We start from the raw sequence: 25667 nt of genomic DNA on the forward strand, positions 1-25667 counted from the left end.
ATCACCAAAATCAAAATAGTTTAATAATAATAGATTTAAAAAAAAAATATATATATATATATATATATATATAGATAGGAGTTAAAAGCAGACAAGTTGGGACACACTACACTGCAGATGATTATATCTGTACAGTCATACTACAGAGAAAAAGACAAGACATGGAGAAGAGGTGATCCTTTACTATTGCAGATTGTTGCTTCCCTCTTCTACATTTGAGTAATTTAGAAGGCGCTCTTATCCAGAGAGACTTAAAAGAGCAATTAGGGTTAAGTGCCTTGCTCAAGGGTACATCCAACATATTTTTCACCTAGTCTGCTCAGGGATTCAAACCAGCAACCTTTCGGTTATTGGCCCATAGCTCTTAACCACTAGGCTACATGCCACCCTTCTCTTGGTCCATTTCTGTTACTAGTAACAAAAACTGAAAAAAGAGAAAGTGTGAATCTGCCATGTTGCTGGGGCATAGAGTTACCAGTCAGAACTCTCATCCAAACCTGTGATATTATTAGGTCTCATACAGCAGTCATTGATAGAAGGGAGATCATCCAAGTAACCATGGCAACACAGAAAGAGAGACAGCCTGTAGGTTTACTAAACCCCACAGTCAACAGCCTGACTGATAGAAGGCTGTGATGTCATAATGAGAGTCTTGAGTGATGTCACAAATTGTCTTTTGAGTTTAGGAGAGTAAAAAAAAAATGTTCAGGTGCCTGTCCTTCTCCTTCCAGAACCACAGGGGGGCGATGATGAAGCTGCTGGCTCAGTCCAGACCCACAATATCATGCTGTTTGTAGGACTGTGAAACCAGGCTCCCTGTAGGAAAGACACCAAGAATATCACATAGAATACATAGAAGAGATCTCACAATGAACATACTCCTTATCTACTGAGGAGAAACACTCAGGACCTGTCCTTGGCTTGAACACTAAATATTGTCTGTCTTACCTTCTTCCCAGGTACAGAAATTATAGTCTATCAATTTCAGACTTTTCCCAGAACAGACAGTATGGTCAACATGAAATAAACACAGAATTCAAAGCGGAGGCATTTCAGGTGTATAATCTCTTACCATAACAATTTTCAATATGGCAATTTGAAAAAAAGATGCTTTTGGAGGTGCATTGAAAAATAAAAAGAAGAAATTCCCTCACTGCTTGCTTGCTTCTCCTTTTGAATCACTGATGCAATTTGACCCAATAACATTGCATAGGTCCCAAGGGACCATGAGTTGTTTTTAACCAACAAAAAACTGAGAAGAACTTTGAACGCAGCTTATGACAGCTCAGTTTTGCTCAACTCTCTGTGTCTTGCATTGTGGTCCAGCAGGATGACTTGACAGTTGTTTTAAAAAAAGCACAGCAAACATCACAGATCTTAGAGCACAATTGATTTCACAAATATACAAAACCCCCAAACACATCCAACATAGACACAAACCTGGATATACATATATTGCTGTCTCCCTTCACCCCCAGTAAGGGGTGCACCTCTGGGATAGGGGGAGAATACACAAGTCAAATAGGTATCCAATCAATGGTTAAAAATGGTTGTGTGTGTGTGTGTTCTTCTGACTCTCACCATCACTGGGCACCCCTTGTAGCTCGATGAAGGTGGTGGTATGGCCTTGTTTTTGGGCGGGGCTCCTTCTGAGGATGGCTGGTGCTGCTTCTTGTCCCCGCCCCGTGTGGGAAGAATCATCTTCTGCGGTGGCGGTCTGGACGGCTGCATCCGGAGGGGGACCAAATGGATTCTCCTAAGGGTCCTCTACCTCTGGAGCGATGGGCAGGTAGAACAAGGCCTTGAAGTCTTCTAGCTCCTCAACACTAACACAGTATTGTGTTGCATTTATATTTCTATTTTATTGCCTTGCCTATTTAAAGCTATAAAAGTATCACCACAACACCTGTCTACCTTCATCACACACACTCACCTGCTGCAAAAAGCCACAATGGGGTCAAGAGGTCACATCCACCTCCTCATCCTCCGCAGGATCCGCACCTGGGGCACACACAAATAAGTCCCTGACAAGCAGCAATGTCTCTCCATTTATGCACACGTTTGTGTGTGTGTGTGTACCTGTATGTTCAGGTTCACTTTAATCCTCATCTTTTATATCAAACTCAGACTCTCTCCTCGTACTCCACGTTCTCATCCAGCTCCTTAAAGTCTGGGGCGAACGCACTCCAGTTTTCCTGAACACAAAATCCCAGGATGGAATGAATTAACCAACCCATTCTATTAGATCCACAACATCCATCCTCATCAGTAGACAGTTTTGATTTATGATTCTGGAATCTTGGGGACTCCTGAATGATTCCTCTTTCAACAGTGCTTCATGAGCGATTCCACGCCAGTATAGCCCCAAAATATTTTTGGTACTCCAGACTGTTCTGGCAATTCTCAACTCTTCATTGGGAGGAAGGATGTTTAAAGGTAGCCTCAGCAATATGATGTAGATGCAGAAAGTAAACAGCATAATGGGTCAATTTCCGCAAAAACTATGAGCGTTGAAGCACAGGGTTCAACTTCTCTGCTGTCTTGGCGCACTGGCTACCACACTGTAAACAGCGTGATGTGAACCCGTGTACATGTGCAGACATTGTGTGTGACTGTGTTAGAGCGAAGTCTTCATCTCACTCATCTCAATATCTGCGGTGCTGCTCGAGGTAACGTCATTTCTCTGAGTCTACCTTTAACATGCTTTTTACATTTGTATCACAAACCATTTTCTTTTATTCGACAGAGAGTAGAATTTGCCATCCATCGAGTTAGACTCAACCATTACTTCCATGGTAAACGACCCAGTGTTCTAATGGCTAACAAGCTTTGCAGTAATGATTCTATATGTCAACTCCCTTAGCCATAGTAATAACAGGCAATACCTGCTCTGCTCCATTCAGAATCACTAGAAGTAGTAAGCAAGGTGAACCCCTCTCACCTCTGCTATTTGTTTTTCTTCTTCAATGGAGCCCCTAGCCCAGGCAATTTGAAAATCGGAAGAAATGACACCAATATCTCTCAAGCCTACAAATTACGTCATCTCATTATACGCAGACAATATCTTACATTATTTAGATAAAGTATCTCAATCTCACCCAAACACTTTGAAGATTATGAACAAATTCAGCTACATCTCAAAAATAAAATAAATCTAACCAAATCTGCCTTACTCCCCCTCAAGAATGTGACAGAGGACTCCATCTCTACATATGGAATCCAATTGTTTGTCATTTTAAATATTTAGGAATATATACAGTATATTTCCTTCTTTAGATAAAACCATTGCCAAAAACTTAACAGAAGGCTAAAATCAATTCAATCAGATCTCAGTAGAATGGACTAGTCGCAGTCGCTCTCACCGGCAGAATTTCTATTGTGAAATTGAATACATTGCCTCGGTTGAATTTTGTGAGTCTCCTCCCATCCGGCTATTGGGATAAAATCCAGAGTGTATTCAAAATGTATATGAAAAGGTAAGAGATCCCAGACTAAATTAACAAATTTACAGAGAGGGCATTTAGCATTTCACCCCCCAATTTTGAATTGGTTTAGACATGACTCTTCCTCTCCCTGGCTGAGAACAGAGAGAAATATGGTGGCTCTAATTGCCCTGGAAGATGTGGTGTTCATTGATCTCTCTCTTAAACAAATGTAAACTACGCTTTAGCCCTATTATTTATTCACACAATTTCTATTTGCTGCAAAATTGAAAATCTAAGCAACTGGGATTGAAATGGCACACCCAGCCTAATATTTAACAATAATGTCTTGCCCCAATGGTCCAAATGTGGTATCTATACCCTTGGCAATATCATGGATTGTAATGGTTTGAGGAAAGATGATAATGCGGGTGAAGGGGGGCTAGGCGGGGTGGAAGATATGGTTTCTGGGTGGGGAGGGAGGATGCGGGCGGGTGCATGGGGTCCGAGGGGGTTGGAGAGCCTTCTTTATTTTCCTTGCATACAGAATATTACAAAACTGTTCATGCTGTTCTTTGTCTTTGTATGCATTTTTCTTCTTTCGAGTGGCAGCCCACAGGTACAGGAAAGTATGAAATGCAAATATTATAACTGAATGTATGAAAATCGCAACACCCACCCGTAGAACACACTTCAGCAGGTATATTTCACTGGTCATCCCGAAAGCCAACACCTCAGTTGGCCGCCTTTCCTTCCAGTTCTCTGCTGCCAATGACTGGAACGAATTGTAAAAATCACTGAGGTTGGAGACTTTTTTTCCCTCACAAACTTTAAGCATCAGCGGTCAGAGAAGCTTACCGATCGCTGCACGCAGCCCATCTGTGAATAGCCCATCCAACCAACTACCTACCTCAACCAATATTTGTTTTTCTGCTCTTTTGCACACCAGTATTTCTACTTGCACATCCTCATCTGCACATCTATCACTCCAGTGTTAATTGCTAAATGGTAATTACTTCGCCACTATTGGCCTATTTATTGCCTTACCTCCTTACTTCATTTGCACACACACTGTATACAGATTTTTATATTGTGTTATTGACTGTACATTTGTTTATTCCATGTGTAACTCTGTTGTTTTTGTCGCACTGCTTTTGCTTTATCTTGGCCAGGTCGCAGATGTAAATGAGAACTTGTTCTCAACTGGCCTACCTGGTTAAATAAAGGTGAAATAAAAATAATCAAATTTTAAAAATACCTGTAAATCGCTTCTGAAAAAAACAAACTATATAAACAGTTGGTCACAAAACAAACTAAATAACATTATTATTTTTTTAAGACCCTCTGATCCTTGGTACAGACCAAAGAAAGCCTATTAAATGACTAGTGCTGGCTGTCTATGTCATAAACCCTCAAAGTTCCAGAGTGGGATTAAAATGGTTGCCATATTGGCCAGGGAGACACCCAAATCAGTCTAACTGGAATGAATGGCAGTCGAGGCATAATCCTGATTTCCTTACGCAGGAAAATAAAAGGCATGCGATATCAGAAACCTAAACTATGGTCATATGATCTTAAATCCAGCTTAAACAGATTTTAGGCCCCTTCTCTGTATAAATAGCCTAAAATATATGCATACAGACCATAAATGACATGCCTAGTTAAATAAACGTTACATTATTTTTTATAATAATAATACATGTCTCAATTTTTGTTTTTCTTGGAAAGTTGTGAGTGCTATTATATGATACAATATCAGTACATGTGTGTATAAAGGATTCGCGAACCAACTAAAACGTTTTTATTCTCAAGACATTAAGCAAAAAATAAATGTAATAAAATGTAAATATCAACACTTTATTATAGTGGGCCAAATCCTATCATCCCTGTCACATAGGCTTATTTATTAGTTTCAAGCACGTCACTAATGTCAATGCCACATAAGAAGATATTTCCAAAGTTCTTAAGAAAGATATTTACGAAGTTCCAAACAAAACTACGAATAGAGGGCTTGCAGGTGACGTACGACACCTCTTGGCGGCCATGTTGGAAGACCACCGCAATAATTCTTCTGACAACAGCCGAGTGGCTACCCCAAACTGCATAATAACAGTGTCAAAAACTAGTTGATTCGTTACTACGGTCAATTTCTGTCGAGTATTTGGCTGCTTTAACAAGGCAGGAAAGGCAATGGGGAAAAAATATGTTTACAGATTCCCGCAATCATGAAACACAGTTGGTGACACCAAGAGAAGACCCAAGAACAGTCAGAAACGCGAAGAAACCTTGAGTTTAAAGTACTGGGGAAGCAATTTTTTACCCACCAAAAATTGTACCTTTATTTTTTATTTAACTAGGCAAGTCAGCTAAGAACAAATCCTTATTTACAATGACAGCCATACCATTGCCAAACCCAGACGACGCTGGGCCAAATGTGTGCTGCCCTATGGGATTCCCAATCACGGCCGGTTGTGATTCAGCCTGGAATCGAACCAGGGTCTGTAGTAACGCCGATAGCACTACGATGCAGCGCCTTACACTCGGTCTTAGGCATGCAGTCCTTTATGACAAAGGAATGCATGCCTCATCACAATTGCAGACAAATGTAAGCCTACTTTTCCTAATGTTATGACTAGATATGATAGTGATAATTTAGGCTATTGAGCACGTAGTGGCATAGGTTAATAGGCTATATCAGAGCTGTTTCCTTTCCAAAGGAAAAATGTGGCCTTTGATAAACATTATGCAATTCGACTGGAGAAATTAGCCAAATCATGTTTTATAGGACGGTAGCCTAGGCCTACTCTACTGACAACAGGTCAATAAAAACGACCTTGTCTTGAATGCAACCACGTAATCTAGGCCTATAAAAAAAAGAATGCTGGCTAAAAGGATTCAGCTTTTGTCAAAAGTCATTTTTGTTCATTTTAGTTAACCTGTTTCCTAATCTTAACATAATTCTCCTAATCTGTTACGAAATGTCAAATATGTTCATTTGACAAAAGCTGGATCCTTTCTAGCCATGACTATGAAAAGGGGAGACAAATTATACAATATGACATCCATATAGCTTGGAGGACATTATTGTCCCAGAAAACTCCAGTGGATATCATATATTAATTGTTCAAGCCCGACAATAAATGTAATCTTTGTGACACTAAACACCTGAATGAATTAAACAGGAAGCAAACTATTAAGAGCCCTGGTGGTATCGGTGACCTGAAGAAGTGATATTCTAACATCAGGTTTGCTTTTCATTTGTTGATGTACTACTGTAGATTCACCAGTTGACCTTTATCAAGACACCATGTCGACTGGATTCCCACTGTGAAGATGAGCAATGCTACAGCAGCATTTACTTCTACTACTTTGTCCTTTTCCAGATATGAAAGGAGACATCCCTCAAGTATACGAGATGGTTGCTATATGCTGTGCTTTGGTCAATCTGAAAGATTCTGTTGTGCCATTTGAGGAGGGCACCTTCACCTTGTCGTGACAAAAGCTCCCTTTAAAACGTATGAATATAGAAAATGTCATTTGGAATTTATAAAAGACTTGGTTTATGATATTATAAACATACTGTTCTTTAATAATATTGATGTATGGGTGAAACAAAAAGTATTTTGTCATCTCTGCTTTTCCAAGCACTGTTGAATAAAATGTATTTCTTATACCACAACTATTTTTTTCCTGTTACAATTTAAGCACATTTAGCATAGACAATGTAATTGTTGTGGTAGTCTTAGGCAAAAGGTCTTCATTATCACAGACATCCTTGGAGAAAAGTATCTGGCATTGAACGTGGTGGTAGTTGTGTGTATGTTATTAGCTAAGGATCCCATCTCCTGCTGTCAGACATTTCCATATTTTTCCATACAAGTATTCCATACAGATACTCAAAGGTCTGTTGAGTGGTACTGTAGTTTGATGGGTTGAGGTTAGGAGTGACAATCAGTTAGGAAGCATAAGAGGCTGAGGTGTAGGCTGAGCTAAGGTGGAGGTATATACTGAGCTGGGGTATAGATATATACTCCCAGGTAGGTGGGGACGGTACTACTAACTGTAGTTTGATGGATGAGGTTAGGAGTTACAATTAGTTAGAAAGGATAAGACTGGGCTGAGGTGTAGGACGCGGTAGATATAGATATATACTCACAAGTCTCTGGGGTGGTACTACAATTTTAGGATGGGCAAGGGGAAGCGGAACCTTTGGTCAGTCTCCAGTTCGGACGTCCCACAGGGACGGGATGTTATCTGTCGACGCACTCACCAACTTGTGCCCATTTCGACTCCAACTGCAGACACACAGGGAAACATTTAGGAAGGTTAATATCCAGAACCACAGTCAATACACCCCTTAACAAGGGCTCTGGAACGAAATGATGGTTTATGAGAAAACAAGAAGAACATTTGAGCATATATAAACATGGTTTGCGGATTCTGAATAGTGTGCTTGCTGGTGTTTTTACTTTCTTGTGGCCATAGTTTGTTTTCAGACTGGATGGATGTGAGCACTGATAATCTTGGCGATGCCCCGTGTCAGGAAGTCTGAAAGTACGATGCGTCCGTCGTTGCACCCCACCGCCAGAAGCGTGGCCCAGCGGTTAAAAGTGCACGTGAGAGCCATACTGATGCAGTCCAGAGTGCCATCTGCATCCTGCCAACGAGACATCAACCATGTCAAGACACACATATATATTTGTATATCGATTTTCTACTTAGCCAAATTGTGCTCGAACCTCCTGTGCATACCTAAAGCTTGTGGTCTAGCAGACAGTCCATTGACAATACGGTAAAAATAAATATTTTTAAAAAGTTCAACCAACCTTCAAGGGATAATCCACTCCCAAAAATAAAAATCATGAGACTCCTGTCAATTTGGTGAAAGCCTATGTTCAATAAAAAATGTCCCCATTATTTAACTTCTAAGTGGTCCGTCTGTGAAATTAGAAAATCGTGTGGGAACGTGTCATAGCTAGCTAAAGTTACATTGTTCTCGTCAATGGAGATATGAAATGTGATGCAATAATTTGCTAACACTTTTAAAACAATTACCTGCCCTCCAAATCAGCCAATAACTGGTATGGGCATACTTGTCTATAACACATCCATCTATTTATATCGTCATGACAATGTATATATTTCGCTTAGAGGTGCTCAACAGTGTACCAAATTATTCAACTCAGTTTCTCCTTCAAGTACAATCATCAGTGCAGTTTAAAAAAAATATGGATAAGAGAAAAGTAACAAATAATTAAAGAACAGCAGTAAAAAAATAACAATATATACAGGGGGGTACCGGTACAGAGTCAATGTGCGGGGGCACCGGTTAGTTGAGGTAGTATGTACATATAGGTAGAGCTAATTAAAGTGACTACGCATTGAAGACAACAGAGAATGGGGAGGAGGGGGAATGCAAATAGTCTGGTTAGCCATTTGACTAGATGTTCAGGAGTCTTACGGCTTGGGGGTAGAAGCTGTTTAGAAGCCTCTTGGACCTAGATTTGGCGCTCCAGTACCGCTTTCCATGCGGTAGCAGAGAGAACAGTCTATGACTAGGGTGGCTGGAGTCTTTGACAATTTTTAGGGCCATCCTCTGACACCGCCTGGTATAAAGGTCCTGGATAGCAGGAAGCTTGGCCCCAGTGATGTACTGGGCTGTTCCGTCGCAAAATAAATGTAGAAATCCATGTTATTCAAGTATTGCACCCACACTGCTCTCGCGCGCCAACGAGTCTGAGTTGCTAAAATAGAAGTAATTCCTATTTCTGAAGCAGATCGCGCTGCAAGTCCTGCCTCTCCCATCTCCTCATTGGTTTATAGAAGCAGGTACCCACGTACCATCTCCTCATTGGTTATACTCACGTGGGTAATTGAAAGACTAAATGTTTTGCTGGTTGTGTGGTAAAAGTGTAGATGCCAATCACCATTTAAGTTCAAAGATGAAAAAGCCTGGAAGGAGGAGAGATTTTTTTATTAACCTTTATTTAAGTAGGCAAGTCAGTTAAGCACAAATTCTTATTTTCAATGACGGCCTAGGAACAGTGGGTTAACTGCCTGTTTAGGGGAAGAAAGACAGATTTGTACCTTGTCAGCTCGGGGTTTGAACTTGCAACCTTCCGGTTACTAGATGACTAGAAAGGATTCGGTTGGCTGTTTTATGTGTGGATTAATTGTCAGAGTAGAAGACCTTGTGCATTTCAGGTAAAATAACAACTCAATGTTATATCCCAGGACAAATTAGCTAGCAACAGCAAGCTAGCTAAATAGGACAAATTAGCTAGCAAGTGCAAGTTAACGAACTAAATTGCCATACATGTTAAATTATTTTCGACCTGTCCCCAAATTAATGTAATTGGCTCTGAGTTTGTTTTGATATTTTAACATGCGTGTCGTGATCGTGTTTGGTGTAGGGGGACAAAATAAATGTATGTACGATAGTGCACGCGCGCAGCCGGTTTGGGTTCAGTGTTACGGTCGGAGGCCGAGCAGTTGCCATAGCAGGCAGTGATGCAACCAGTTGGTTGCTCTCGATGGTGCAGTTGTAGAACCTTTTGAGGATCTGAGGACCAATGACAAATCTTTTCAGTCTCCTGATGGGGAATAGGTTTTGTTGTGCCCTCTTCACGACTGTCATGGTGTACTTGGACCATGTTAGTTTGTTGGTGATGTGGACACCAAGGAACTTGAAGCTCTCAACCCTTTCCACTGCAGCATAGTACTTCCTTCATTCCTGATTTGGAAAATGTAGGAAAACAAATGTTTCTAGTTGCAGGTGGAACTCCGATGAGGAAATATTCAGAAATACATTTGTACCAAGTGAGAAATGCCTCTAGCATGTGTGTAGATCGATGTGTGACAAGCTGTTATCATGATGTGGCCATGGCGCCTAGAAATAACTAATTCCAGCAAATATGTTGGGAAATGTAAGATGTCTGGCAGCTACAAATGGTAAGAAAACTAACTCAGTGCAAAAAGTGGATTTAAAATTGTTCTGAATATTTGTTGTTATCGGGGTCCTACCGGCAAATATAGAAAATAGTCTAAGACACCAGTGCCTTCCAAATCGAGAATTACATTAGTATCAATAAGTAAAGTTTGGTTGACAATTTTTGGGTCATATTTTCAATGGACCGTCTGCTATGCCTCCTAAGTTTTGAGCACTGCTTGGCTATGTTCTACTCTGATGACTAGAATGAGCATATACGCATATCCATTCACTGTGACGAAGAGGGCATGTGAGGGAGAGATGTGTTGACAAGTTACAGGTAGCATTAGAACAAGAATGGCCTACCTCCGGATAGTTCTGCCCGAACGACTCTGTAGTAGAAAACAAAGAATATGGTTAGCCGATTCATGTACTGTAATGCCTAGGTTTGCCCATTCAGACGGTAATGCTAGCGTATTACGCCACGATCATACCAGAAGTACTTTATTTCCAATGGAACGCTGCGTTTGCCTTGCAGCATTGCGTTGTCTGGTGCATACCTTGGATTTATCGAACGTATGTATCAAACTGTATGTGTTGACGGCTTGGCAGAAATGGTAGGTGAATGTTGAACTTTTGTTGCACATATCAAGATGATGCCGAGTACCATTGTGTATTAGTTAAGTTCCAAAGGTTTCTAAAACCGTATCGCAAGCCGTTATGCTAAAACGACAGATTTAATATCACTGACTGAAATAGGCCAGCACAATCCACAGGCTGCAGAAAGTAAATAGACTATCAAGCTACTGTTTTTCCTTCTAACGGCAGTGACAGTTCCTCACATACGCAGATCGTTCATTCATTGGCTAACGTAAAGTCGTTTCCTGCCATTTGCTGTATGATTTCACCTTGTGCCTCAATGTAGGATTAACACTAGGGACATTTAGTTTAACTATTCATTGCTTCTTATTGTTTGAGGGCTAGTAGCGAACAAGCTAACGTTCGTTACGTACTAACGTTAGCTAGTATTGTTGCCTGATTACGGTATCCTCGTTTACGTGCGCTTTTGCCCCCAATCAATTATTGAAGAATGATAAATAATCATTACCGAGCAACACTAAATTCATCGCTGAACAATTTTGATACCACGTTTATCAAAATAAACAGTCAAGTTGATATATTCAAAACACTGCTTTGTAGCTCTGCCGTTAAAAAGACCGCGACTGGTGCCTGCCTAACGAAGGACCCCAAACAAAGCGATGCTGAAACTGCCCAAACAAAAATCAATGAGGAATGGATTCACTTGTCGATACGGGGGTGTTTTCGTTTAACTATTGTTACTTAGATTTGTGTACGCATGATTTAATCTATTTATTCAAAATGTGAATACATTAACGTTATACGCAAGACCGACACAGTTGCGCTTGTGCCCATGTATTTAACAAGCCATCACGCTAGTTTGAGCCATCAATGCTTCCAGTGGACTCAAAAATTCTACCACCAGTGATCATCCGGGTCTCTCCCAAAGTAACCAATCACATGTTACACATAAAAACCGGGCGGGGATTCGGATGATCGAAATTTAGGTATTAGATGTCAAATAAAAATGCTCGACACAAAATGAAAACTTCACCAAAAAAATATCATATTTAGTGCACCAAAAGCCTCTAAATATTGCACAAAGTGTTCCGGAGCCATGCCACAGAAACGTGAGTTCATGCCCACTGCGGAACTTGGAAATCCACCAATTGGATATGTCCTTTTTCTAGGTCGCTTGTTGGGACGTGTCGCTGGGAGAATATATATTTCTAACTAGACAGTAAAGGTACTGTGGTTTGAAACTGACATATCTATTAATATATTTTCTATATCATGTGTTATTCACTGGAACATTTATTGCATTGGTAGAACTGTACCCTGGAAAGAAAACCCTAGACAGTTTAATTTACATTTTGAGAGACCACCCGTGGGATTTAACGACACTGTCAACGGTAATTACATAAGAGACATCCTTGAGTACACATTACAGGTACATTTTGGGGATTATTGGTTATCATATCATTAGGTGTATTCCTTGTAAAGTAGGGGAACATGTATTGGTTATTATATTACATGTATTATTATATATTATATACATGACCCGCTTCTGAGGCTGTGCATTGCCAGTTAATTAACAAAAAAGATATTTCCTTGGATTAGGTATAGAATGTGTGTTTAAGTGTCTTGAGTTTTCTGAACAATTTGTGTGCAGGTATGCAATGTATAAAATGTGAAAGATGCTGTGGTCAGATGCTGTAACAGTCTAGATGTTATGGTCACCAGATTGACCTACATTGTGAAGTGCTCTAAACGGCCCTGTATCTGTGTGATATAACGTCTGTTTATTCAAAAATCGAGAAACTACATTTATTGCATTTTCTTCATGCCTGCTGATAAAAACTAAAGCAATATTTTGTTATTTTTGGAATATAATATTTTAGTTTGATTTGTCTCCAAAAATGTTTTTTGTTGTTGTAATTATTATTTTTAGTGAGTAGAAGGAAACGAAACTATTTTGGATGGCCATATTTGTTTCAGTCCCATTTGACAGTATACATCATATAAATGTATTATATTATATACATGTCACAGAAATATGAAAATAATGTCATGGTAGAGTTGAAGACAAATGGAAGTGCTGTGAGCATTGCAAGCATGTTACATTATTTCTGACTAAAGTATTTTTGTAGGCACTAACTCTGCCATGTCTCCTTGGCCAAAGCCAACAGGGAAGTGAATGGGGTTATTGTAGAGTTTTTGGATAACTGCCGAAAATAAGGTATGTGGTAAACACAGGCTTAAGAGATCTCATGTTTAGCTCTATGTGATAATCTTCATCAGCTAATGTCACTTTTTGTGAATTTTTATGCATTTACATAATCTAAACAATAATATAAAGTGCATAAATGCTTCATAATTCATAAAGGTAATGTTAACTGACTGATAGAACAAAATGTATAAAATCTCCTAAACCTGTGTTAACTAATCTCAGACCTTATTTTCGGAATTTGTTCCAAAAGCCCATTCTTCCCCATTAATTTCACTCATAGAAATGGCAGAATGAAACAGAGCTAACTAATTTCCATTTTTTTTGGACTACAAGATGGAAAGCTCTATTCCAGTGTGTTTAATTTCCAGTTCTCTATACTACATGTCTTTAAAGATGTAGTATAACTTGCACCAAAAAAAATCGAACATCCTTTTTTTTTTTTTTTTGAAGGTGACCCGTTCTCTATAGCAGGGTTTCCCGAAAACTTGGTCCTGGTTGGCACGTTTCGTTTTTCTCCCCTAGTACTACACAGCTGATTCAAACAACCAACTCATTATCAAGTTTTGATGATTTGAATCAGCTGTGTGGTGCTAGGGCTAAAAACAAAATGTGCACCCGTGGGGGCAGGACCGAGTTTGGGAAAACCTGCACTATGGCACATACGGGGCTTCTAAACATAAAATAAATCCCTTTTTTTTCAGTCCCTGTTTCAAATATGTCCAAGAACTCCATCCACTGGTTCCGGAAAGGACTGCGTCTCCATGACAACCCGGCTCTGCTGGAGGCGGTGCGGGATTCAGACACGGTGCGCTGTGTCTACTTCCTGGACCCCTGGTTCGCTGGCTCCTCCAACCTGGGGGTCAACCGGTGGAGGTGAGGCACAACTAACTTATCTATTCATCTATCAACCAACCAATCAATAAGGTTATATTGTCCCAGTAGACATAAATGCATTGTGTATGCTCTGATTGTGTTATTACAGTGTTAACTATTTAACAGTGTTGTTCAGTGTATTACAAAGTTGATGTTGTAGGCAGGATTGTGGTCTGTTCCATTTCATTTCAAGAAGTGAATTGGAAGTCCAATTTATTGACCCAGACCAGATGTTATAGTGGTTAGTTGTAGTGATCTAGTGGTTCTCAGAACAGCTCCCATTAGACGGTTGCCACTATCTGGCCAAGCTAGAGAAAACAGAAGTAGGCTATGGAGTGATCAGATGTGCCAGTGGAAGGCCTGGATATTGACATCCATAGATCAGGTAGTTGTATAGGCCCAACAGAGCAGGATTGCAGAAGTAGGCCTATACTGTAATTCTGTCTGCTTTGAAGATAAAAGTAGTGTTAACAGCATTGTCTTCTGTATTGAAAGTTAGTGGATTCTATGTTTGCGTATTCTCCAATTATTTGCTAGGTTATTTCGTAGGCTAGCATTTAATAAAGTATAGTGGTGCTTATTCCTTGATTCTTTTAACTCAGAAGATAGAATAAATACTACTAGGCCTAATTGAATGAATGGCAGGCAAAAGCAACAGCTTCTCTCTTCCAGACACGGTTAAGAGAGCATTCATAGTGTAATAGACACAGACAATATTTTCACTTTCTGTACAAATTATTAAGTCCTCTCTGGGGCATTTTGTCTGGCATCCAACACCAACAAGGGTAGAGCCAAGGCCTGTAAAATGGCATCTTCCAGGCAGGGAGATAGGTTAGTGGGCCAATAGAGAGTTAAGTTTCCTGAGTTAGTGGTTGCTATTGGGATGACCAACTTTACAGCAGGCTGTGCTGCGGTGGAGCGGCCTAGCTGGATCTTTAAACAGCAGCAGGAAGCAGCAGTGGCCCTCAGATCTGTAGCTGGATTAGCCATCTTTTAAATTGAGGAATAAGTCCATTTGTCCACACCTATACTTTTTTCTATTTTTTATTTTTATTTGATTTGATCTGTAAAACTTTTGTGAATCGACAGGCAGATAGACCAGATAACCTGCTATATCCACAGCTTGTTTATTGCCTTCAAAGGTGTTCAGGTGTTAACTCTGCACAAAAACACTAAATCAAATCAAAATCAAATCAAATTTATTTATATAGCCCTTCGTACATCAGCTGATATCTCAAAGTGCTGTACAGAAACCCAGCCTAAAACCCCAAACAGCAAGCAATGCAGGTGTAGAAGCACGGTGGCTAGGAAAAACTCCCTAGAAAGGCCAAAACCTAGGAAGAAACCTAGAGAGGAACCAGGCTATGTGGGGTGGCCAGTCCTCTTCTGTCTGTGCCGGGTGGAGATTATAACAGAACATGGCCAAGATGTTCAAATGACTAGACACACACACCATGTACCACCTGCTGCTCTCCTCTCAGGGGGCTGTTCTGTGGCAGCAGGATCAGAGTTTTCTGTCAATCAGTCATTTGGGATCCCACACTGATCACTGAACCATGTAACCGTTGCACAGTTTCATTCCAAATATTACTGCTGCAACAGTAAGGACAGAATCTGTGCCTCAGTGACCATAAATGTTTGAAAGGTACATGCGAAAAGGCAAATGTTTTTGTGAAAACATGCAGGTTGTGAAGGTGTGACTGGCCTCTGTGTGCTGGGCTGTTTCTGTTGTAGACCGCTCTCTCATGTGGTGTCCTACAGTCATGCAGGTTGTGAAGGTGTGACTGGCCTCTGTGTGCTAGGCTGTTTCTGTTGTAGACCGCTCTCTCATGTGGTGTCCTACAGTCATGCAGGTTGTGAAGGTGTGACTGGCCTCTGTGTGCTAGGCTGTTTCTGTTGTAGACCGCTCTCTCATGTGGTGTCCTACAGTCATGCAGGTTGTGAAGGTGTGACTGGCCTCTGTGTGCTGGGCTGTTTCTGTTGTAGACCGCTCTCTCATGTGGTGTCCTACAGTCATGCAGGTTGTGAAGGTGTGACTGGCCTTTGTGTGCTAGGCTGTTTCTGTTGTAGACCGCTCTCTCATGTGGTGTCCTACAGTCATGCAGGTTGTGAAGGTGTGACTGGCCTCTGTGTGCTAGGCTGTTTCTGTTGTAGACCGCTCTCTCATGTGGTGTCCTACAGTCATGCAGGTTGTGAAGGTGTGACTGGCCTCTGTGTGCTAGGCTGTTTCTGTTGTAGACCGCTCTCTCATGTGGTGTCCTACAGTCATGCAGGTTGTGAAGGTGTGACTGGCCTCTGTGTGCTAGGCTGTTTCTGTTGTAGACCGCTCTCTCATGTGGTGTCCTACAGTCATGCAGGTTGTGAAGGTGTGACTGGCCTCTGTGTGCTAGGCTGTTTCTGTTGTAGACCGCTCTCTCATGTGGTGTCCTACAGTCATGCAGGTTGTGAAGGTGTGACTGGCCTCTGTGTGCTAGGCTGTTTCTGTTGTAGACCGCTCTCTCATGTGGTGTCCTACAGTCATGCAGGTTGTGAAGGTGTGACTGGCCTCTGTGTGCTAGGCTGTTTCTGTTGTAGACCGCTCTCTCATGTGGTGTCCTACAGTCATGCAGGTTGTGAAGGTGTGACTGGCCTCTGTGTGCTAGGCTGTTTCTGTTGTAGACCGCTCTCTCATGTGGTGTCCTACAGTCATGCAGGTTGTGAAGGTGTGACTGGCCTCTGTGTGCTAGGCTGTTTCTGTTGTAGACCGCTCTCTCATGTGGTGTCCTACAGTCATGCAGGTTGTGAAGGTGTGACTGGCCTCTGTGTGCTAGGCTGTTTCTGTTGTAGACCGCTCTCTCATGTGGTGTCCTACAGTCATGCAGGTTGTGAAGGTGTGACTGGCCTCTGTGTGCTAGGCTGTTTCTGTTGTAGACCGCTCTCTCATGTGGTGTCCTACAGTCATGCAGGTTGTGAAGGTGTGACTGGCCTCTGTGTGCTAGGCTGTTTCTGTTGTAGACCGCTCTCTCTTGTGGTGGCCTACAGTCATGCAGGTTGTGGCAGAAACCTGCACTGTTACACTGTATATACGATCACCATCTTAATATTAATTATGGTCAGAGGGCATCAGTCTGCTTTTTGGAAAGTAATTTAGAGTTTTTATTTATATCCTGGCCCACAACCACGTTCTTCATTCTAAATAATGTATCTTTTAGTTGGACTTATTAGGGTTTTATTCAATCATACATGGTGTCAGGTTTAACTCACAAACATGAGTCTCTTCACACTGTGAGAATGCCCTTAAATCAGTGTCCTCTCCTGCATGGCCATATTGTGACGGTTGTCCTCCCACTCCTGTGTTTCAGGTTCCTGCTGCAGTGTCTGGAAGATCTAGACACAAGCCTCCGGAAGCTCAACTCCCGTCTGTTTGTGATCCGAGGTCAGCCGGCCAACATCTTCCCCCGACTCTTTAAGGTGAGACCCCATCACCCCTACAGTCTTCCCCTCACCCAAACCCTCAACTCAGAGACAGCAAATACAGTTGAAGTCGGAAGTTTACATACACCTGAGCCAAATACATTTACACTCAGTTTTTCACAATTCCTGACATTTAATCCTAGTAAAAATTATCTGTCTTAGGTCAGTTAGTATCACCACTTTATTTTAAGAATGTGAAATGTCAGAATACTAGTAGAGAGTGATTTTTTTTCAGCTTGTATTTCTTTCATCACATTCCCAGTGGGTCAGGAGTTTATATACACCCAATTAGTATTTGGTCGCATTGCCTTTAAATTGTTTAACTTGGGTCAAACGTTTCGGGTAGCCTTCCACAAGCTTCCCACAATACGTTGGGTGAATTTTGGCCCATTCCTCCTGACAGAGCTGGTGTAACAGAGTCAGGTTTATAGGCCTCCTTGCTCACACACACTTTTTCAGTTCTGTCCGGGCTTTGTGATTGGGCTGTCCGGGCTTTCAGTTCTGTCCGGGCTTTGCAAACTGTAGTCTGGCTGTTTTATGGCGGTTTTGGAGTAGTGGATTCTTCCTTTGCTGAGTGGCCTTTCAGGTTATGTCGATATAGGACTCGTTTTATTGTGGATATAGATATTTTTGTACCTGTTTCCTCCAGCATCTTCCCAAGGTCCTTTACTGTTGCTCTGGGATTGATTTGCACTTTTCGCACCAAAGTACGTTCATCTCTAGGAGACAGAATGTGTCTCCTTCCTGAGCGGCATGACGGCTGCGTGGTCCCATGGTGTTTATACTTGCGTACTATTGTTTGTACAGATGAACGTGGTACCTTCAGGCGTTTGGAAATTGCTCCCAAGGATGAACCAGACTTGTGGAGGTCTACAATTCTTTTTCTGGGGTCTTAGCTGATTTGTTAAAAAAATTCCATGATGTCAAGCAAAGAGGCACTGAGTTTGAAGGTGGGCCTTGAAATACATCCACAGGTACTCCTCCAATAGGCTAATTGACATCATTTGAGTCTATCAAAAGCTTATAAAGCCATGACATCATCTTCTGGAATTGTCCAAGCTGTTTAAAGGCCCAGTCAACTTAGTGTATTTAAACTTCTGACCTACTGGAGTTGTGATACAGTGAATTATAAGTGAAATAATCTGTCTGTAAACAATTGTTGGAAAAATTACTTATCATGCACAAAGTAGATGCCCTAAGCGACTTGCCAAAACTATAGTTTGTTAACAAGAAATTTGTGGAGTGGTTGAAAAACAAGTTTTAATGACTCCTACCTAAGTGTATGTAAACTTCAGACTTCAACTGTATCCACCTTACTGTGTCAGTGTTTGCTGTGTCCTCTCCTCTCAGGACTGGAACATCTCTCAGCTGACGTTTGAGTGTGACTCTGAGCCATTTGGTAAGGAGAGGGATGCAGCCATTAAGAAGCTGGCCACAGAGGCTGGAGTGGAGGTGGTCAGCAGGACCTCACACACACTCTACGACCTGGACAAGTGAGTGGGACACCCGGATGACATTTTCACATGGAGGCTTGGATTAAACCGAGCCCTGAATTGAAACCCTCTCCTCCTCTTCTCTATGTAGGATCATGGCGCTGAACGGGGGTCACCCTCCTCTCACCTTCAAGCGTTTCCAGATGTTGGTGGGCTCCATGCTGCCCCCGGACTCCCCAGTAGAGGCTCTGTCCCAGGCCAGCATGGGTCGATGTGTCACCCCCGTCTTAGACAACCACACGGACAAGTATGGAGTGCCCCTACTGGAGGAGCTGGGTAAGACACTTCACAATTGTTCCCATTGAAATCCATACTTGTGAAAAACACATTTTCTCAATACTTTTACCACAAGTGGCTTAACATGCTGTGTGCCTGTTTCCCTCCCCAGGCTTTGACACTGACAGCTTGGCTCCAGCTGTGTGGCCTGGAGGAGAGAGTGAAGCTCTCACCAGGGTAGAAAAACAACTTAGACCTGACCTCTCCACAGTACGTAACACACACACACACTCAGACTTATGTTTTTATATCATTTATTTATCATATATTAAACCTTTCTCTCTCTCCAGACATGGCAGGTGAATTTTGAGCGTCCCAGGAACACCGCCAGCCCCCTGCTCCCCAGTCCTCTGGGTCTCAGCCCCTACCTCCGCTTTGGATGTCTGTCCTGTCGACTCTTCTACAGCAAACTGGCAGAGCTGTACAAGGAGGTAGTGTACATGCACACACAGCTATCCATACTGAACACTAACCCCAACTCACAATGATCACAACTATCACGCAAGGTTGTTTCTATTTTTTGCTTGTTATATTTCTCTTCTCTGTCCTCACCTCAGGTGAAGATGAACAACAGTCCTCACATCTCCCTCTACGACAAGCTGCTATGGCGTGAGTTCTTCTATACTGCTGCCACTAACAACCCTCGTTTCGACAAGATGGAGGGCAACCCCATCTGTATCCGCATCCCCTGGGACTGCAACGCAGAGGCGCTGGCCAAGTGGGCCGAGGCCAAGACGGGCTTCCCCTGGATCGACGCCATCATGACCCAGCTGAGGCAGGAAGGATGGATCCACCACCTGGCCAGACACTCTGTGGCCTGCTTCCTCACCAGAGGAGACCTGTGGATCAGCTGGGAGGAGGGAATGAAGGTAATGAGGAGGAGGAGGGTGGAAGGAGGGATATAAGGGTTGGAGGAGAGAAGACATGTAGATTAGCTGGGAGGAGGGGATGAAAGAACTGTAGAGACATTATGTGTGAATGACTGTGTTGTTCTGTGTATCTGACTATGTTTACCTGTCTGTCAGGTGTTTGAGGAGCTGCTCCTGGATGCAGACTGGAGTGTGAATGCAGGCAGCTGGCTGTGTCACTCCTGCAGTTCCTTCTTCCAGCAGTTCTTCCACTGCTACTGTCCTGTGGGCTTCGGACGAAAAATAGATCCAGAAGGAGACTTCATCAGGTTGGTATATCTAAATTCACACACACACACACACACACAACATGCACGCACACACACACAACATGCACACACACACACACACACACACACGCACGCACACACAAACATGCACACACACACACACAACATGCGCACACACACACACAAACAACATGCACACACACACAAACAACATGCGCACACACACAAAGTATCAACACATAAAGTATCAAAATATCTGCTTTAACAAGTCATACATTAGCAAGGCTGTTCTGTAAGTCTGTCTGACTGCTGTCTGTATGTGGTGCTGAACCAACTCCTCTGGCAGTTGTGACGATGCTCTGTTTTAATTTCTTCTTCTGCTTGCAGGCAATACTTACCTGTCCTGAAAGACATGCCAGACAAGTACATCTATGATCCTTGGAACGCCCCCATAGAGGTGCAGTCGGCGGCCAGGTGTGTGGTCGGCGTGGACTACCCCAAACCCATGGTGAACCATGCAGAGGCCAGCCGACTCAACATAGAGAGGATGAGACAATCTACCAGCAGCTGTCCAGATACAGAGGACTCAGTAAGTATTTTTCTCCCTCCCTCTCTTTGTAGTGCTCTCTCTCTTGCTTTCTGTCTCCTTCTCTCTTTGTCGCTATCTCTCTCTTTCTGACACCTGCTAATTATTACTTGTCTCTCTTCTGATAGGCCTACTAGCTGCTGTGCCAAACAGTCCTATTGAGGGTCTGAATGTGAATGCGGTCAAGCCACTGACGTCGCCCACTACTGGTAGAAAACACAGCCATCATGGTGAGCAAGGACCATGGCCTAAAACACCTTTACTGATATCACACCATGACTGCAAAGTGAGCACACTCTAACTCCTCTTCCTCTACTCTTCTCTCACCCTCCCCTCCTCTCCCACTCTCCTTTCCTCCTCCCCCTCTCTTCTCCTCTATCTAGGCCGTGGTAGAGAACACAGAAGTGTAATAGTGAACGGTGAGGAGCAGATGGGACCCAGGGGAGTTAGACCACGACCTGGACCAATATACACTCAGAATAAGACTCGACGCGGTATATCATGGCAGACTAGAAACGGTATATCATGTCAGACTAGACACGGTATATCATGGCAGACTAGACACGGTATATCATGGCAGACTAGACACGGTATATCATGGCAGACTAGAAACGGTATATCATGTCAGACTAGAAATGGTATATCATGTCAGACGAGACACGGTATATCATGTCTGACTAGACACGGTATATCATGTCAGACTAGACACGGTATATCATGTCAGACTAGACACGGTATATCATGTCAGACTAGACACGGTATATCATGTCAGACTAGACACGGTATATCATGTCAGACTAGACACGGTATATCATGTCTGACTAGACACGGTATATCATGTCTGACTAGACACGGTATATCATGTCTGACTAGACACGGTATATCATGTCTGACTAGACACGGTATATCATGTCAGACTCTAGACACGGTACTAGACACGGTATATCATGTCAGACTAGACACGGTATATCATGTCAGACTAGACACGGTATATCATGTCAGACTAGACACGGTATATCATGTCAGACTAGACACGGTATATCATGTCAGACTAGACACGGTATATCATGTCAGACTAGACACGGTATATCATGTCAGACTTGTATATCATGTCAGACTAGACACGGTATATCATGTCAGACTAGACACGGTATATCATGTCAGACTAGACACGGTATATCATGTCAGACTAGACTAGACACGGTATATCATGTCAGACGAGACACGGTATATCATGTCTGACTAGACACGGTATATCATGTCAGACTAGACACGGTATATCATGTCAGACTAGACACGGTATATCATGTCAGACTAGACACGGTATATCATGTCAGACTAGACACGGTATATCATGTCAGACTAGACACGGTATATCATGTCAGACTAGACACGGCAAATATATCATAGCAGACGAGACACGGTATATCATGTCAGACGAGACACGGTATATCATGTCAGACTAGACACGGTATATCATGTCAGACTAGACACGGTATATCATGTCAGACTAGACACGGTATATCATGTCTGACTCCACGGTATATCATGTCTGACTAGACACGGTATATCATGTCTGACTAGACACGGTATATCATGTCAGACTAGACACGGTATATCATGTCAGACTAGACACGGTATATCATGTCAGACTAGACACGGTATATCATGTCAGACTAGACACGGTATATCATGTCAGACTAGACACGGTATATCATGTCAGACTAGACACGGTATATCATGTCAGACTCAGTCAGACTAGACGGCAAATATATCATAGCAGACGAGACACGGTATATCATGTCAGACGAGACACGGTATATCATGTCAGACTAGACACGGTATATCATGTCAGACTAGACACGGTATATCATGTCAGACTAGACACGGTATATCATGTCTGACTAGACACGGTATATCATGTCTGACTAGACACGGTATATCATGTCAGACTAGACACGGTATATCATGTCAGACTAGACACGGTATATCATGTCAGACTAGACACGGTATATCATGTCAGACTAGACACGGTATATCATGTCAGACTAGACACGGTATATCATGTCTGACACGGTATATCATGTCAGACTAGACACGGTATATCATGTCAGACTAGACACGGTATATCATGTCAGACTAGACACGGTATATCATGTCAGACTAGACACGGTATATCATGTCAGACTAGACACGGTATATCATGTCAGACTAGACACGGTATATCATGTCAGACTAGACACGGTATATCATGTCAGACTAGACACGGTATATCATGTCAGACTAGACACGGTATATCATGTCAGACTAGACACGGTATATCATGTCAGACTAGACACGGTATATCATGTCACGGTCAGACTAGACACGGTATATCATGTCTGACTAGACACGGTATATCATGTCTGACTAGACACGGTATATCATGTCTGACTAGACACGGTATATCGGTATATCATATCATGTCAGACTAGACACGGTATATCATGTCAGACTAGACACGGTATATCATGTCAGACTAGACACGGTATATCATGTCAGACTAGACACGGTATATCATGACACGGTATATCAGACTAGACACGGTATATCATGTCAGACTAGACACGGTATATCATGTCAGACTAGACACGGTATATCATGTCAGACTAGACACGGTATATCATGTCAGACGAGACACGGTATATCATGTCAGACTAGACACGGTATATCATGTCAGACACGGTATATCAGACACGGTATATCATGTCAGACTAGACACGGTATATCATGTCAGACGAGACACGGTATATCATGTCAGACAGACACGGTATATCATGTCAGACGAGACACGGCGGTATATCATGTCAGTATATCATGTCAGACGAGACACGGTATATCATGTCAGACGAGACACGGTATATCATGTCAGACGAGACACGGTATATCATGTCAGACGAGACACGGTATATCATGTCAGACAGACTAGACACGGTATATCATGTCAGACTAGCCACGGTATATCATGTCAGACTAGACACGGTATATCATGTCAGACTAGACACGGTATATCATGTCAGACTAGACACGGTATATCATGTCAGACTAGACACGGTATATCATGTCAGACTAGACACGGTATATCATGTCAGACTAGACACGGTATATCATGTCAGACGAGACACGGTATATCATGTCAGACGAGACACGGTATATCATGTCAGACTAGCCACGGTATATCATGTCAGACTAGACACGGTATATCATGTCAGACGAGACACGGTATATCATGTCAGACTAGACACGGTATATCATGTCAGACTAGACACGGTATATCATGTCAGACTAGACACGGTATATCATGTCAGACTAGACACGGTATATCATGTCAGACTAGACACGGTATATCATGTCAGACTAGACACGGTATATCATGTCTGACTAGACACGGTATATCATGTCTGACTAGACACGGTATATCATGTCTGACTAGACACGGTATATCATGTCTGACTAGACACGGTATATCATGTCTGACTAGACACGGTATATCATGTCTGACTAGACACGGTATATCATGTCTGACTAGACACGGTATATCATGTCTGACTAGACACGGTATATCATGTCTGACTAGACACAGCAGGTATATCATGTCTGACTAGACACAGCAGGTATATCATGTCTGACTAGACACACAAATATATCATGTCTGACTAGACACAGCAAATATATCATGTCTGACTAGACACAGCAAATATATCATGTCTGACTAGACACAGCAAATATATCATGTCTGACTAGACACAGCAAATATATCATGTCTGACTAGACACAGCAAATATATCATGTCTGACTAGACACAGCAGGTATATCATGTCTGACTAGACACAGCAGGTATATCATGTCTGACTAGACACAGCAAATATATCATGTCTGACTAGACACAGCAAATATATCATGTCTGACTAGACACAGCAAATATATCATGTCTGACTAGACACAGCAAATATATCATGTCTGACTAGACACAGCAAATATATCATGTCTGACTAGACACAGCAAATATATCATGTCTGACTAGACACAGCAGGTATATCATGTCTGACTAGACACAGCAGGTATATCATGTCTGACTAGACACAGCAGGTATATCATGTCTGACTAGACACAGCAGGTATATCATGTCTGACTAGACACAGCAGGTATATCATGTCTGACTAGACACAGCAAATATATCATGTCTGACTAGACACAGCAGGTATATCATGTCTGACTAGACACAGCAGGTATATCATGTCTGACTAGACACAGCAAATATATCATGTCTGACTAGACACGGTATATCATGTCTGACTAGACACAGCAGGTATATCATGTCTGACTAGACACAGCAGGTATATCATGTCTGACTAGACACAGCAGGTATATCATGTCTGACTAGACACAGCAGGTATATCATGTCTGACTAGACACAGCAGGTATATCATGTCTGACTAGACACAGCAGGTATATCATGTCTGACTAGACACAGCAGGTATATCATGTCTGACTAGACACAGCAAATATATCATGACTCAGGTATATCATGTCTGACTAGACACAGCAGGTATATCATGTCTGACTAGACACAGCAAATATATCATGTCTGACTAGACACAGCAAATATATCATGTCTGACTAGACACGGCAGATATATCATGTCTGACT

General features: G+C 42.2%; 2 pseudogenes; one reads left to right on the forward strand and one right to left on the reverse strand.

The window, feature by feature from the left end:
- Positions 1–11830, reverse strand: LOC112255317 (annotated as a pseudogene).
- LOC112254864 overlaps positions 9485–25667 on the forward strand; it is a 21958-nt pseudogene continuing 5775 nt past the window's right edge.

This window comes from Oncorhynchus tshawytscha, linkage group LG07, assembly GCF_018296145.1.
Source record: "Oncorhynchus tshawytscha isolate Ot180627B linkage group LG07, Otsh_v2.0, whole genome shotgun sequence".
In the NCBI taxonomy this organism is placed as follows: domain Eukaryota; kingdom Metazoa; phylum Chordata; class Actinopteri; order Salmoniformes; family Salmonidae; genus Oncorhynchus; species Oncorhynchus tshawytscha.